The sequence below is a fragment of the Myxine glutinosa genome, chromosome 10, assembly GCF_964187855.1.
Source record: "Myxine glutinosa chromosome 10, kmMyxGlut1.1, whole genome shotgun sequence".
Lineage (NCBI taxonomy): Eukaryota > Metazoa > Chordata > Myxini > Myxiniformes > Myxinidae > Myxine > Myxine glutinosa.
This window is the reverse complement of record NC_136270.1, coordinates 22,189,434-22,202,002: the sequence shown is the minus strand read 5'-3', so window position 1 is coordinate 22,202,002 and position 12,569 is coordinate 22,189,434. Positions and strand designations below refer to the sequence as shown.

Below are 12,569 nucleotides of genomic sequence, written 5' to 3'. Positions count from 1 at the left end.
GCATATGGAGTGGCCTGCCATGTCCCCGGATATGAATCTGATAGAGAACTTGTGGGCAGAATTAATGCGTCAAATCGACCACTTGGACCAGCAGCCCACCTCTGTGCGTGAATTGCAGCAGAGTATTGTCACTGCATGGCAAGCGATTCCTGTCCAAACCTTGGCAAATCTCGTGAACAGCATGCCTCGACGTGTACGTGCTCTCCTGAATGCTCGTGGGGGTTACACGAAGTACTGAACTGTAATTTTACTGTCGGTAATCCCAGTCGTAATTTATCTTTTGTTTTTGTTAAAAAAAAATTTGGCTAATGTGCAAAATAAAGAGATACTTCTGGAAAACGTACAGAAGTTTAACACAGTACTGTCCATGAATTGAGTTCGATATCAGTTTACATCACTTTCAAGGATCAATTTATTTGTTTTGAAATGTCAAATGTGGTTTTTGTTTCTTTTAAAGGTCACATTAACAAAATATAGAATAATTTCAACATAATTCCAATGAACTTTTGGTTCTAAGACATCTTGAAAAGTAAGTTCACCCCCACAAAAAAAATATTCCATATTAAATGCCAAGTCTGTATATATATATATATATATATATATATATATATATATATATATATATATATATATATATATATATATATATATATATATATATATATATATATATATTGTTGCGGATATGGGACTTGGCCTCAATATCCGCTTGTAAATACTCCCCTATTTCCCCAATACTCCCCAACTATCCCCAATCCCCCATTCCCTAGTCCCATTGCCTGTAAATAACACTCTGTAGAACCGACCTTCCCCTTTTTCCCCCATTAAATGTCGTGCCCAGGTCCACCGCATCTCACGTAGACAACTTTCGGACATCTTGCTAGTTATTCTTAGTCTATGTCAGTTAAGGACTCGTTTCCATTAATTCTGACTCTTCGTTGCACCAGAATGTGATTATATGGCACCAGTAGTGAGTTTAGGACCTTCCCATACCTCCTCCCATCTTCTTCCCCAAACAACAACTACAACAACAACTACAACAACAACTACAACAACTACAACAACGGCGCGCGCGGGGAGTGTGCGTCCTCACTCCGGCTCGGTTAGCCGCCATTACCCATGCGCTCCACGGGGTTACCACGAAGGGGCTGGCTGTCAGCTCCTCGTCAAGGGCGGAGCCTGGTAACCCCCCCGCACCCAATAAGAAGGGCGGACCGATTCCATCTGGGGCGGAGCTAACGAGCCGAGGGCGTGTCACTCCCCGCCGGATATACGCAGCGACTGACCGGACGTGACGTCAGATGCGCCCCCAGCTTGAGAAGACAAGTCACCACCTCCGAGCGCTGAGTGAGACCTCCCGTATCTTTGGACTGGACCGGGTCGATTCTGTCTTTGAGCCAAGAGTGCACCTTGAGCCATCGACTACCCGCTTTCCTTGCCATCAATCCCCGTGTGAGTCAGTTTTGTCCCGTTTATCTGTGGTCTGTCGGGAATAAGATAAGTGTGTCTAAGTGCCTGTCTTTCTATGCTGTCCCTCTTGTAGTTGTAATCTGACCTTCCGCCCTAATATAACCTCCTCCGGAGGTCTTGAGAACTGAACCCTTGGTGTCGTGTCATTTTAACCCAGCCGTTGTGTCCTTTTCCCTCATTGATTTAGCGTAGCGCGACTCGGCAACGTTCGAGTATAATCGGGTAACTTGTGCGGACACGGCGGCCATTCCGCTCGGCCCACCATAACATCAAAGTCGTGTCTGTAACGATTGGTGTCGAGGAGTGAGATTGGACCCGGAGCGCGTTTACGCGCTCGAAATTATAACAGCGAAATTTGATTGTGTTTTACAAAATATAAAAACCCGAATTTTGAAAGTCGCGCTGTGGCGGATCAAGACAGCTGGGGTCCGGTAGAGGAGAGTGAGGCAGGGTCGGTCCAGGACCAAATTGAGGGACATGAGGAGAGCGAAGCAGCGAGGGTAGCAGACGCACAAAATGGCGCCTCGCTGGTCACGGCGACCGCGCCCGCGACCGTGGCAGCGCCCCTGGTGGATTCGAACCTTTTCCTCCTGCAAATGAGGGCCCTTATGGAACAAATGGGGAACCGGATGGATGCTCAGAGTGAGCGATTGGAGGGCCAAATGGGGGTAATGGGAAACCAAATAGGGGTAATGGGAAACGAAATGGGGGCAATGAGGGACGAAGCGAGGGGTACCGGTGAGGGGTTAGACAACGGAATAAAAGAGGTGAAAAATGGGTTAATGGGGGTAGAAAACAGAATGGCCGCTCAAGAGAATCAAATGGAAGGGATGCAAAAGGGGTTAGAGGGGGTAGAAAATAGAATGGCTGCCCAGGAGAATCAGATAGAGGGAGTGAAAAATGGGTTAGAGGGGTTAGAAAACAGGATGGAAGGCAAATTGAGGGACATGAGGGACCAAGCGGAAAGGGAAGTTAACCAAATGGGGCAGCAGATAGAAGGGGTCAGAATGGGGGTAGAAACCAAACTGGATGCTCACAGGGAGGAAATGGAGCAGATGAGGGTGGCATCTGGGCAGGAGATGCAAGTGATGGGAGAAGAGATCAGAAGAGGTGTGAGTGAGGAGGTCGGAGGAGTGCGCGAGGAGGTGAGGCACTGTAAGGAGCACATGGAGAAGGAGGTGAGAAAGGGGACTGTAAAGTTACAAGGGGGCATTTACCCTGGACACGGATGCGAGCCAGGAAGGATTGGGCGCAGTTTTGTCTCAGACACAGGAGGGCGTGGAGAGAGTGATTGGTTACTATAGTCGGGCCTTAAGTAGGCCCGAGCGAAATTATTGCGTCACTCGCAAAGAGTTATTGGCCATGCTGGCTGCCATGAACCATTTCCACCCGTACCTGTACGGGCGGAAATTTTTGGTTAGAACTGACCATTCCTCCTTGCAATGGCTCCTTCGGTTCAAGGAACTGGAGGGCCAAATTGCAAGGTGGTTGGAAAAGTTGCAGCAGTACGATTTTGATGTGGCCCATAGGGCCGGGAAGGCCCATGGTAATGCGGACGCACTCTCTCGGCGTCCTTGTCTGGGGGAAAACTGTAAATTTTGTGCGAGACACGAGGAGAGGGAGCAATTGGGCGATTCCGCCCCGATTCTCGTCGTCCGGGCAACCCGGGTGAGAGGGCCAATTTTGCCACTAACCGCGGACGAGGAATTTGGAGAGTTGGCTTGGAGCACGGCCCAGCAGGAGGATCCTGTTCTGGGGCCGGTGTTCCAATGGGTCAAATTGGGGCAAAGACCGAAGGGGGAAGAGGTCACCCCCCTCGGGGCACAAACAAAGGCATATTGGGCTCAGTGGCAGACCCTGGAATTGAAAGGCAACATCTTGTATCGCAAGTGGGTGGAGGTTCCCTCTGATAGAACTTCCTGGCTGGTGATAGTCCCTGACAAATTCAAGAACGTCATATTGCAACAGGTGCATGGTACCCGCTCCGGCGGCCATTTGGGCAGGACAAAGACAATATCTCGGGTCCGCCGGAGGTTCTATTGGGTGAATATGGGGCGCGACATACAGGACTGGTGTCGGAGATGCGACGCCTGTACTGCCAAAAAGGGACCAGCACGGAGGATGAGGGCCCCCCTTCAATTACACCAGGTGGGGGCCCCCCTAGAGCGGGTGGCCATGGATATCCTAGGCCCACTACCCCGCACCCGCCTAGGTAATAAGTACATCCTCGTTGTGATGGACTACTTCACCAAGTGGCCGGAGGCCTACGCCCTCCCCAACCAAGAAGCAGGGGTGGTAGCGCAGGCCTTCGTGGAAGGATTTGTGTGCCGGCATGGGATTCCACAGGAGTTGCACACCGACCAGGGACGAAATTTTGAGAGCAAATTGCTAAAAGATGTGTGCAGTCTCCTGTCAATTCGGAAAACAAGAACCACGCCCTTGCGGCCACAATCTGACGGGATGGTGGAACGGTTCAACAGAACATTGATACAACAACTGGCACTGTTCACCGCCACCCGTCAGGATGACTGGGACGAACATCCCCCTTATTTGCTTATGGCCTACCGAACCAGCCAGCACGGGGCCACCGCATGCAGTCCAGCGTTGCTTATGTATGGGCGGGAGTTACGGGCTCCCGCCGACTTGCTATGCGGTCCCGTGCCAGACACAGTGGTTAACCCGCCGAGGGAGGGGTACGCACGTCACCTAGAGGAAGGCATGGAGCTAGTCCATGCCTTCGCCCGCCGCCAACTCCATCTGGCGGGGGAAAAGATGAAGCGCAGGTACGACGACCGGAGCCAGGGGAGTCAATACGCTCCGGGGATGAAGATTTGGTTCTTTAATCCCCGGAGGCGGAAGGGAAGGTGCCCAAAGCTCACCTCCCCCTGGCAAGGCCCAGGAGTCGTCCTGTCGCAAATCTGTGACGTGGTCATTAAGATCAAAATGGGGCCACGAGCCCTCCCTCGGATCGTCCACGCCGAACGGATAAGGCCTTACACCGGCGAGCAGGCGCCCCCGTGGATTGCCTCGGCTTTAGATGCCGAGGCGGGACCCAGTACCTCTGAATAAGGGGGGCTTATTAGTGCCAGAGGACTGGGGAATTGAGAAGCGATAGGCCCGGTGGGTAAGGGTGGCATCCCTGCCACCCTTCCCATGATGGGGCAAATGCGCACTAGCTTATGGGGTGTATGGCAGTGAAAACTAGCCCGGGTGGGTTAGGTTATATTGATAGGGCCCTAGAAGATGACATTAGGTAACGTTAAGTTTAGTTAGTGACTGATACCTGTAGTGGGGACGCAGGTAGATTAGTGTGGATGATAATGACGTGGGAACGCAATAGTTTAAAGGGACGACTGGGAAGCGCAAGTTTCAGAAGGGAGTAGTTAGCTGAGATGATGCCGTGTGTGTGAGAATTGAACAGGTGTGATTGCACAGGTGTGCAACTGGACAGGTGTGATTGCACAGGTGTGCAACTGGACAGGTATGTGGAGCAGTGTATGAGTAGTGAGTGTTGTGGATCAGCGCGAATGCGCTTGGGGAGAGAAGGGTGCAGGTGGCACCAGGTGTGAGAGCACAGGTGTGCAGGTACAGGTGTGTGGAGAGAGTTGGAGTAAGTGGTACGGAGTGGTGTGCATGGTGCGAAGGAGTGGATGGGGGAAGAGTGGACCCCTTTCACGAGTACCCAGGGCGGGTAGTGTAAGTGTTAGGTAGAGGGTATAGGTAAATTGTGGTTGGATATTGGCGTCTGTGGTGCGGTTGCAGAATGGTATTGCGGATGGGTGCATTAGTGTCGTGGAAATGGCTGGGCGTGTAGCCTGTTAGTGTGTGTAGTTGGTTGGGCACTCCACCACTGTGAGGATGTCGGCCAGGTGAGGCCGCAGGTGGGCTCTGGGAGCCGGTAGAGTTGTGGACGGGGCCCGAGGATCCGGAGGACGGACCCGGGTAGCCCAGTGCCAGAGAGGGCACCGAGTGGGGAGAGCGCCAGAGGGCCTTCCCCAGGTCGTTAGGTTAGGGTAAGGAGCAGGTAAGCTCGGAGGCAACTGCAGTGGTGGAGGTGTGCAGGTGGGTAGACCCACTGGGAGAGGTACACGCCACAGCCCAGAAATTGTGCGAGGGCACCGGGAGATGAATCGGGGGAGTGAGACCCCAAATTGAAAAGCACCACAGTTTGGCCAATGGGAATTGGTTTTTAGAACCCATAGTGTAAGAGGGCCAATGGTTTGGCCGGAGAAAGACCCCGGGTAGTGTAAAGTTGTTAAAGTCATTTAGGAGATAGTTAGGATTGATGAACCTGTCGCACCATACGCAGCCACTTACCTGTGGTGATGATGAGGACTCCACACCTGTGTTTTCTTTGTTCTGTGTGCAGGAAATGAGAATTGCTGTGTGGATTGGTGAGACGCATCACGACGTGGATGAGACATTGGGGTGATTCCATCTCTCCCTCCTTAGGAGGGACTGATGATGAATTGGTGATAGCAAATTATGATGTTGAGTTGGAGATGGCAAATTTTGATGAGAGTTGAAAATGGCAAATTTGATTGGTTAGGAGGGAGAGAAGACGAATTTGGTTTATGGGAGGAACGGGGAAGACAGTAGGGACGTTTGTTGATTAGTAAAGTAGATGTTTATGGGTAGTGTTGTGTTTTGTGGATACAGTAAGGGGTAAGGGAGGGGCCATGTAGGTTACCTGGTGGGGGGGGGGGGAGCGTACGGTAGGAACGTACCTGTCTCACCTGGTTCCCATGTGCCCCCAGTGTGCATCATCTTATATTGCGTGCACTTTTGTGCCCTTACCACCTTACTCACTTGTCTTCTTCTTTTGTCTCCCACCTCCGAGGATCTGGCTTTGGGGTAGAGAGAGAGGAGAGAGAGGTGCTGGCTACGCAGTTGTGGGCCTGCACTTTCGCTGCTTGCTGCCTGGATCGATACACCATATGGACCGCAATGTTTGTGGCCACCCACAATGGACCGCAGTTCTTTTGCGGCCAAGCACCACCCATGGATGGACCTATGGGTCAACGTGGCACCTATGCCATACAAGGTGAACCACTACCAGTTGGCCCCCTGACGGCCACAATAGAGAAATGGATGCGGTTGGCGCCTTTCTTTATTTTTGAAAGCAGTAAGAAGGCCAAGAGCACCACATGAAGGCAAGACCAGCGGCAGAACATCGGCCGGCTGCGACACCACCGGTGATTTATAGACACTTTATTGGTGCACCGGATGGTGCTGACTGTACATGATGGGGTGGTGCTTTTGGTGCTTGGAAGGGGTGCTCTGCACGTTATTAAAGGCCGTAAGGCCACAGAGCACTCGTGGGTTGGTGTATCGATGCTGGCATGCGTGCTCTCTCTATGCATAACATCTGCATGTGTTCCTCCAAAAACAGGTCCTGGATCGTAGTGTAAATAGCAGCGTAGTCTTGTAAATAATGCTCCCTACCGGCTGTATGTTTAGTTTGCGAATTCTTTCCGGATTCGGTTATCCTGTGGGTGTGTTTCTGTGAGGAGAAGGGTGCAACGTCGCAGGGGGACATATTTACTCATTTGTGAATATCTGTAAAACTGTCACACTCAGGGTAGAGTTAATAGTAGAGGGAACTACATCTGAGTGCCACACTAAAATAGGTAAAAATTTATCGGGTCGGGACGCCCCGAGGGTAGAGAAGGGTGCAATGTTGCGGATATGGGACTTGGCCTCAATATCCACTTGTAAATACTCCCCTATTTCCCCAATACTCCCCAACTATCCCCAATCCCCCATTCCCTAGTCCCATTGCCTGTAAATAACACTCTGTAGAACCGACCTTCCCCTTTTTCCCCCATTAAATGTCGTGCCCAGGTCCACCGCATCTCACGTAGACAACTTTCGGACATCTTGCTAGTTATTCTTAGTCTATGTCAGTTAAGGACTCGTTTCCATTAATTCTGACTCTTCGTTGCACCAGAATGTGATTATATGGCACCAGTAGTGAGTTTAGGACCTTCCCATACCTCCTCCCATCTTCTTCCCCAAACAACAACTACAACAACAACTACAACAACAACTACAACAACTACAACAACGGCGCGCGCGGGGAGTGTGCGTCCTCACTCCGGCTCGGTTAGCCGCCATTACCCATGCGCTCCACGGGGTTACCACGAAGGGGCTGGCTGTCAGCTCCTCGTCAAGGGCGGAGCCTGGTAACCCCCCCGCACCCAATAAGAAGGGCGGACCGATTCCATCTGGGGCGGAGCTAACGAGCCGAGGGCGTGTCACTCCCCGCCGGATATACGCAGCGACTGACCGGACGTGACGTCAGATGCGCCCCCAGCTTGAGAAGACAAGTCACCACCTCCGAGCGCTGAGTGAGACCTCCCGTATCTTTGGACTGGACCGGGTCGATTCTGTCTTTGAGCCAAGAGTGCACCTTGAGCCATCGACTACCCGCTTTCCTTGCCATCAATCCCCGTGTGAGTCAGTTTTGTCCCGTTTATCTGTGGTCTGTCGGGAATAAGATAAGTGTGTCTAAGTGCCTGTCTTTCTATGCTGTCCCTCTTGTAGTTGTAATCTGACCTTCCGCCCTAATATAACCTCCTCCGGAGGTCTTGAGAACTGAACCCTTGGTGTCGTGTCATTTTAACCCAGCCGTTGTGTCCTTTTCCCTCATTGATTTAGCGTAGCGCGACTCGGCAACGTTCGAGTATAATCGGGTAACTTGTGCGGACACGGCGGCCATTCCGCTCGGCCCACCATAACATCAAAGTCGTGTCTGTAACAATATATATATATATATATATCTATCTATAATTCCAGTAATCTCTGTGTGTCTGTGTGTGTGTCTGTGTGTTTGTCTGTGACCGCTGTTTCTCGACAACCACGGGTCCGATATACTTGAAACTTGCCAGGTATATTGCTGGGGACCCGAGGATGTGCCTTTTCAAGGTTTCATATTAATCGGACAAGTAGTTACCGAGCTATGGCGATTTCTTTACCAAACTCCGCAAGCCGTTCGCTTTGGACCAAACCATTGCATGTAAATAGAGGGGGGGGGATTGTCACCGTACTCGCAAGCCGTTCGCTTTGGACCAAACCATTTCATGTAAATAGAGGGGGGGGATTGTCACCGTACTCGCAAGCCGTTCGCTTTGGACCAAACCATTTCATGTAAATAGAGGGGGGGGATTGTCACCGTACTCGCAGGCCGTTCGCTTTGGACCAAACCATTTCATGTAAATAGAGGGGGGGGGATATAATTTTAGATATATATATAGTACGGGCATGCCCTAGTATATATAATATTATATATATATATATATATATATATATATATATATATATATATATATATATATACAGACTTGGCATTTAATATGGAATATTTTTTTTTTCTTGACTTGGGTTTACTTTCTGAACTCAGTATATCAATCTGATGAGTTTATTTTACCCTTCGGTGATGTCTTTGTTGAAAGAACCATGTCACTGATTGTCTTTCACAGCAAGAAGTCAATAACAGGATTATATCACAGGTGGCGTGACAAAATGTAAGGACAGGTACATTTGACGATTGGCTTCACAATCGGGTATATAAGGGTTGTTGCGTTCTGTATTAGTGGAAAACAACTGCTGCACATCTACAAAAGTTATTGCCGCTTCCTCTGGAGATTGTCCGTCAACTTGACAATGCTGTTTGTCATGGAGTGGTGGCTTTACGAAATTCTGGCATGAAACAGCGTGCTATTGCTCGGCAGTATGGCATCACTCAAGGTCAGGTGTCAAAGATTCTGAAACGAAATGCTCAGAGGGGTGTCCCTACTCCAATACCAAGGCCAGGACGTCCAAGCAGAACCACAAGGAGAGATGATCGCCAGCTGCACCGGTTAGTCCGCAATGGCCATACCAAGTCAGCTAATCGGCTTAGGGCTGAGTGGCAGCAACTGACAAATGTGCCTGTATCCAGAAGACTTGTCAACCAACGACTGGTTCAAGCAAGCTATCTTGCCAGGCGTCCCCTGAGAAAGCCACGCCTGACCAGACAACACAGCCAGCGCCGATTGCAGTGGGCCAGAGAGCACCGTCAATGGCAGCCAGGACACTGGAATCATGTGACCTTCAGTGACGAGTCTATATTTCTGGTCTATCGTCAAGATGGCCGCGTACGAGTGCGCAGACAAGTGTATGAAGCCCACAACGAAGATTGTATAGTGCCAAGAGTCCAAGCTGGAGGTGGTGGGGTGACCGTTTGGGCTGCTTTTCATGCAGGGGGCAAAACTGACCTGGTTGTTCTGAATGGAAACCTGAACCAGTTCAAGTACAGGGTCATTCTGGAAGAAACATTGCTTCCATTTGATCGTGCAGCCTATCGAGGAAACTTTGTCTTCCAAGATGACAATGCACGGCCTCATCGTGCTCGCATGATCCAACACTTTCTTGCTGACCGTGGTGCAGAGCATATGGAGTGGCCTGCCATGTCCCCGGATATGCATCCGATAGAGAACTTGTGGGCAGAATTAACGCATCAAATCGACAACTTGGACCAGCAGCCTACCTCTATGCCTGAATTTCAGCAGACTATTGTCATTGCATGGCAAGCGATTCCTGTCCAAACCTTGGCAAATCTCGTGAACACCATGCCTCAACGTGTACGTGTTCTCCTGAATGCCTGGGGGTTACACGAAGTACTGAACTGTAATTTTACTGTCCGTAATCCCAGTCATAATTTAGCTTTTGTTTTTGTTGAATTTTTTTTGGGCTAATGTGCAAAATAAAGAGATACTTGTGGAAAACGTACAGAAGTTTAACACAGTACTGTCCGTGAATTGAGTTCGATAACAGTTTACATCACTTTCAAGGATCAATTTATTTGCTTCGAAATGTCAAATGTGGTTTTTGTTTCTTTTAAAGGTCACATTAACAAAATCTAGAATAATTTCAACATAATTCCAATGAACTTTTGGTTCTAAGTCATCTTGAAAAGTAAGTTCACCCCCACAAAAAAAATATTCCATATTAAATGCCAAGTCTGTAATTTCAAAACACACCTGGTCACAAGTGTGCCTCAATGACCGGGTCCTCAGTCGAGATCCTCAGCATCATCCCGTTTCGGCCCTCAACTTCGATAGGGTCAGCTAAGGTGGGCGAGCAGGGACACATACGCCTCCACATGCAGCAGCTACACTTGGATGCGTACATACCCCCACCCCCAGCCAGTGAGAACACAGACTACAACAACAAAACGACCTCCACTTCCAGAACCCACAGCCCCTCATCCACTCACACACCAAAAATAACAAAAAACAACCGACTGCCTACCCTTACAACATGCACAACTCAAACAAAAACACATTCATGCAAAACCACACACACTTCTGTAACACACACACACACACACACACACACACACACACACACACACACACACACACACACACACACACATCTCCATTTCTCTTCCACACTCAGTCACTACCCCTTTAGACTGAAATTAACCACCCCCCACATCCTCAACCTACACCGTTTGACGTGCCTCCATAAACCTCCTCCATATCCAAAGTGAGCCTTTCAAGGCAACCTGGGCCACTCTGTCACACATCCTCCTTCTTTCTGTACCACACACTCCAAGCCGAGCAAGAAATGCAGAAAAGGAATTGTCCATATACCCTCTACACCCCACCTAAAATGGCTGACAAGAAACTCGCCAACCCTTCTCCCGACACTCTGCCTCCAGCTCACTGTACTTTCCTCTCTTCCTCTCGTGCTCCTCCTCCATGTTCTCTTCCCAAGGTACAGACAATTCCTCAAGATGACCTGTCTTGTTGCACCTGACCAGATGACAATGTCAGGCCGCAACCCTGTCACACAGATCTCCTCTGGGCATACCAATTGTGGCTTTAGGTCTGCCACCAACTGCCAATCACAAGCATCTGACAGCCCTCTTGCTCTCCACCTCCTCCTCTTTCCACCTCTTACCACTTGGCCCTCTTTGACAAACAACACCTCTCCCCCATCGGCATCCTTCTCCACTCTTCTCTCTCTCTCTCGATCTCAGCACCTCTTGTTGCACCATCTGCACTACCACCGCCAGCACCTGATCATGTCGCCACTTGTATTGTCCTGGTGCCAATGCTACTGAACATGCACTCAGTGCATGCTGCACCATTCCCAAAACTCCACACAAAGAACATCTCTCCTCCTGCAACAAATCCCACAATCTCAAGTTTACTGGTGATGGGAGCACATCATACGTTGACCGCAACAGGAAACTCAACAATATCGGCTCCATCCTCCAAATCTCTTGCCACTTCAATGTCCTCACCCACAAACCTTCCCACCTAGTCCAAGCACCTTGCTGTGTCTGTCCGACTGCTTTCACAATCTCCCCTCCTCCTCCTTTCTTCTCACCTCCCTCTCAACCATCTTCCTCCTCTCTTTCACACATGCCTTTCCCCATCGATCATGCTCCATCCACCCCAAGCCATGCTTCCCATGCTGTATCATCCCCATGACCTCCTCCTGTTGCAACCGCTCCTCCATCTCATCCACCTCTGCTCTTACATCCACTTCTGACTTCCCTTATTCTCTGGGAGAGCATTCTTTACCACTGAATCACTCGAATCCTGCAATATCATGAACTCCAGCACCCTCACCACCTTAAACGCCTCGGTTAATGATGTCAAGGGAAATCGGAGTTTTCCACCTGACCATAAAAGGCAATGTTCGTCAAACAGCGTGGCACTCCCAACCACCTCCTCACAAACGCGCTCACCACAACCTCCATCCTCTCTACATGCCCAATCGCAATATCATACATCAACAATGGCCACAATACTCGTGGCATCAATCCAAACTTCAAACACCATACCGTCAACTTACCTGGCAAACCACATCCATCAATCCTCTTCAAACCTCTCAAAAGCTTGTTCCTCACCTCCTCCACCCTTCCCACATCATTCAACTCCACTGTATACCATCTTCCCAAACTCTTCACAGGGGCCTCTGTCAATGATGGAACCACCTCCCCTCCCAGCTCAAACCTGTGCATGTTATCCACCATGGGCGGACTGGCCATAGGGCATTTGGGCAATGCCCGGTGGGCTGGGACCACTGGGTAAAAAATG

At 50.0% G+C, this 12,569-nt stretch overlaps 1 protein-coding gene across 2 annotated transcripts in view; it reads left to right on the top strand.

Annotated features, from left to right (window-relative positions):
• The window catches only part of LOC144894000 (uncharacterized), a 110,746-nt gene that overhangs the window by 26,479 nt on the left and 71,698 nt on the right, over window positions 1-12,569 (top strand). The window lies entirely within an intron of this gene.